The sequence below is a fragment of the Chelmon rostratus genome, chromosome 20, assembly GCF_017976325.1.
Source record: "Chelmon rostratus isolate fCheRos1 chromosome 20, fCheRos1.pri, whole genome shotgun sequence".
NCBI classification, from domain to species: Eukaryota; Metazoa; Chordata; class Actinopteri; order Chaetodontiformes; family Chaetodontidae; genus Chelmon; species Chelmon rostratus.
The window spans coordinates 14,414,293-14,419,559 of NC_055677.1; positions in this window are offsets into that span (position 1 = coordinate 14,414,293).

Here is a 5,267-nt window from a genome sequence, read left to right on the forward strand (position 1 = left end):
ATACAGCATAATGTGAGAGCAGTTTCTCATCTGCTCTTCTTTTTACTTGAAATAGATCAGTTTGTGTGTTTTGACATGTTACAACTTTCTCAAAGTATAGCACACTGAGAAGATTTTTTTTAATTCAGCTGTCTTTGTGTACACTGACATCTTCAGCATACTGGTAACTTACTATAATTAAACGATGAATCAATTTTTGTGTACAAAAAAATAACATGTTTACCAGTTGAATCTCTGGCTCTCAACTATAATTCATTATCACTGCTCGTCCATCTTTCGGTGTCATTCATTCACAGCAGGAGGTTTTGCAGTCTGCCGTTTTTCTTTTTGTTTGCTTTTGTAATTGCTTGTGTTTGTTGTTTTCATCTTGCACATATGGACAAAACCGACATATTTCAATGATTATTCCATCATCCTGTATTGGAATAGCATTACAGCCAAGAGGGAATTTGAGAGACAAACTAAAATCTCTCCCATATTGCAGATGAACTGAGTTTATTCTTTTGCATATCCCTGCCTGCTGTTTACCAGCCTGTTTACAGACTGGGAAGTGATTTCTTACAAGTTTGATAAAAGCCAGAGAAAATAAAGAGAAAAGTGAGTGAGGTCAATTTGAGTTGTATCCACTAAAGTAATTGTTTCAACATCTGTAACTGAAGGTTTTATGATTTTCTTATATTAAAAGTATCTTAATTTAATTGTTCCACCTCTGTTATGTTCACTTCTTCAGCTCTTTGCACATCATGCACAGCATTTAGGGGTGTGTGTGTGCACATGCATGTCCGAAGAACAACCACTAGATGGTACCACTAAGCTGAGACTTGAGACTACGACCTGTTTTCAAATCAGTTGATAAAACCGTCCAGATTTTAAGCACAAATAAATGGAACAAATAGCAAGGAACAAATTTGCTCCATGCTGTAATAAACTAAACACTGTCATAAAAAGCTCATTCCCTCGATATTTTTTATATGAAGTCCTGTATAATTTTTCCCCCTTTCAGCTGCCACATTGCAGAGTCACTTCATTGGCATGCCTGTGATGATTTTTTTCTTAAATCCACAAAACAATTTTCACTATAATGGTCACTAAATGACTGGAAAAACTGCGACAGAGAACCAAATGTAATGTGCGGTGAAGTCCCCTCCTTGGTGCAAATCATTGGTTACAGTGTCGTATTGCTCCATGTTTATATAACAGCTTTCATCAATGACCTTGATTCCTTTTGGAAAAACACACCGGGTCACTCCAGACTCCAAACACACTCACACCCATAAGATGGAACTTCCATCCGATGCCAGCCTGCATTTGACAATGGATATGCAAAAACTGACAAAACAAGTCACAGTGCATTACCGTCCTTTCACACAACATTTACACCAAAATGTGGGGAAAGATCATGTTACAGCATCTGGTGAGGAAAACAAAAGTGGGTTTATTCATGCATGGGTGGCTCACAGGCTAGCAGGTTTTCACCATGTGGATTGTGAGGTACAGACGAACAGTTTCATACAGCAAGACAACGCACCTTTTGACTTGATGACCTTGAAAGGGACGCCAGAACAAAGATGGTATGTGCTGAGTCATGAGCGTGATTTGTGCAAGTTTGGCATCACTTTGAACTTAGTTCAGACTCATAAATCAAAAATATAAGGTTTGAAGAGAAAATGCAGTTTGTTTTTGGCATCAGGACATGTGTCTGGCCCAGAGCGAGATCACCAACAGTCCCCCTTCAGGGCCCGTAACAACAGAGCGTACAGGTGGATCCCGGAGAGGTGGAGGGATGAAAAAAAAATCATTCAGCACGGAAGCGAAGCTGAAGCCGTGAAGAAGCAGGAGCGACGACAGCAGGAAGCATTAGAGGGCAAGTAGGCACAGGGTTGCATATTAGGCAGCTTATTAGGGAGGAGTCTTCTTAAGTATATCAACTTCTGCCAAAGACACTAAGAGGAAAAAAAGACGCAGCAAACTGCAAGGACAAGCCCAAAGGATACTTTTACAGTAGACTGCCAGGGTAGGATAGGGTTGAGGTCAGTCCACTGTGCAGGCCAGGAAAAAGTTTTTCAACACCAAACTGGGAAAACCATTTCTTTTTGAACCTGGCTTTGTGTGTGTGTGTGTGCTACACAGATGCAGTATAAGTTCAATATATATAAGGTAATCCGTAACTTAATGGTCATAAAGGTCAGAATCATATGCACACATATGAGGAGCTTGTTGATCTTCTGTTAAAACTGTGACAGATGCAAAGAGCGTGCTCGGATAAAACACAGACGAAATAGAGATATCTTCCACTTAGTTTACGGGAATACGGCCCGAAAAACAGGACACAACTTCTCCAAGAATGGGCGTGCGATGTTACACAAGTTCAGCCAAATTCCCCTTTTTCTTAAATTCCCTTTTTAAATTCACAGCCCAAACGTATGTCAAAACCTTTCCATTCATAAAATGTGTTGCAACTCAGTTTACGGGAAATTACTTCAGTAATGTAGTTTTCATTCAGCGATATTAAGCAACAGACTATTCCAGGATGTGTTTTAAAGTCACACCCTCATATCTGCCTGTGACTGTGAAGAGCTGCAGAGTGTTTGGGTGTGAGCCCAAAACTAATCTTGACTGCCAGAGTAAAACTGATCAAATGACTAAATCTGTCATGTTTCCTATGTGAGTGGGAAAACCATTTTCAGTTTCAGAGATAGAGTAAGAACCACATGAGGCCATCAGTAATGCTTCATACATTAAAAAGGTGACAAAAGGGACTGAATAAAACATGTAACAAGTCACATAATATTCAAGTGCACAGGCCATATGTTATTACCTGCTACTAATTTCCTGAAATGATCAAATGTGCAACAGGAAGACATCCAGTTAGCATGTAGCCTCATTATACATCAAACAATAAGAGGGGTGGGCCAGCTAACAAAGAAAGGAGACACACAAAACTGGCAATAATGGACTGATTTTTATTAAAGAGAGTAACAGTAATAAATACAGTGATCATAATGCTTTCCTTCTGTGACAATTTGGCATGGAAGTGAATGATAAGGGGTTATTTTAACCTTAATGTTCAGTCATTGGGAATGATCCACAGCTTTGAAAATAAACTGACTTACTAAAATGATTTAACATGAGATGGAGCATTATTTTAGTCTTACTCCACCCTGCACCTGCTGGTCTTTTTTTATAATGTATAATATAGTATTATTGATGTTAGGTGACTGACGTTAGAGTCACAGATAAAACAATCCACACTCTCCAGTGTATTACAACACAGGGAGAAAACAAGAAACAAAAATAAACCCACACGGCCATATGGTCTTTGTGGACCGGCTCTAACAAGCTAGATATTGTAATGACACAAAGGGAAAGCAAATCACAAATCTGTAATGTGCGATCATTCACTGTCTGTGTCAGACGTCTAACCTGTTCTTTTTTTTCTCTCACTCATTGAAACCCTCCTCCATTCCCACAGAACATTTCCTCCCAACATTTTCAAAGATCCGTTTCAAATCAGCAGCTGTCCCACCGCTTGCGTCAAGTCGTCTGGTTTCAGAAAAATCCAAACCAGATCCTTGTTGTCCTCAAAAACTGGATTATTATTATTCAAAAAGACATTTCTGGAGGATTTTCAGTCTGTGTTTTGATGTTTTCCCTGCACAGCAATCATCCCTGCGAAAAAGTAACGAATGACCTCAAGGCAAAACGCAACCTGAGAGTGAGCGCAGCACTTGTTAGTATCTTTTGAACAATAACGGTCGTTCGCGGGGCTTCATGCACCTCGCTGACATGCATCCGTAACAATGCTGAGGGATACAAAAAAAAAATGGAAAGCATGTATCAGCACACAGGTGATGCACAAACAGTCACAGTGAGAAATGTAATAACGTTGCCACCTTTAATGTTCTGTGTCACAGTACACCCCACACACCACACATAGTTTGTAAGTGAATCACAACGCCGCAGGAAACAAGAGGAATCTTGCTGGGAACCATCATCTGTGTGTTTGATTGCCGTTGTCATGTTAACCTGATCACGTTCCGGGTCCCACGATGCAATGCTTCCAGGCACCGCTGTCATAATCTGATGGATGCCTTTAATTACCGAGAGCCCCGACGCTGCAACACACAAGCGGACGCACACACACACACATACATTTTAATACTTTTATTAATGTGCAGACAAAACAAGCTGGCAGAACACCAAAACTAGATGACACAAACTCTGTTCTGTGTACAAACTAATGTAATGTTTGCACACCTACACCTAGACTTAATTCAGTGATACAGGCAGCAGCACTTTCGCCAAAAAACAGGGTGGAATGTAACTACTCAAGTACTGCACTTAGTATACATTTATAATTTAATAATACTTGTACTTAATTTAAATTTTTTTGATCAAGGTATTTTTTACCAACAATGCAAAAAAAGACATAGATACTAATAATAAAGGAATATAGAATGAGAGCAAACTCGCCCCTCAACACAAGAACGGCCAGACCAGTCAAAAAACAAATAGATAAATTAGATTCATAGTCATACATGATATTTGAGTGCTGTGTATATAGTGGCGCATAGTGTACTTGGTCTAATAATCTAATCTATCTTTAGTCCAGTAGAGACGGTGACAGTAAGCTTAAATTTAACAATGTGCCTGAGTCAATGACGTACGTGTTCTTCAATATCTTTTTCCAAAGAGTCCAAAGCTGCAAGATTATGGACATTAAGTAGCTCATAGGTTTTCCTTACGGACAGTTTTCCATCTCTGTTACACCCGAGAACAGAATCCAAGAGGGACGGGAGGGGAAACAGCTGGAATGAGAGGCCATAAAGCTTCTGAGCTGCGAATATCTGCAAACGTGTGCCCTAGGAATGTCAGATTTGTGTTCAAAAGAGGGATGAACATATGGTTTTTTGCTAACGGTGCAGCGAGCGGAGGGCCATTAAGTTTGAAATGACATTTAAACTGGTAGCACATCTTAATAGTGTACTGTACCATAGGATCTGATGTGAAGCTGGCCATAGATTACGATAGTGGCAATTTAGCATATAATATTGAGGAAGGAGGCAACTGATTGGATGCCGTCTCCATAATTACCCAGCTGGCTGTAATGTCTTTTCTTATCCAGTAACATTACTTTGTTTCCATTGTATGCAACTTTATACTTACATGTTATTGTGCTTTTAAGCACAATAACATGTTAACTTTTCAGATAACAACTTTTTCATACTCCCCCTGTCCAGTTCAACTCATGCAAACATCTCCACTTT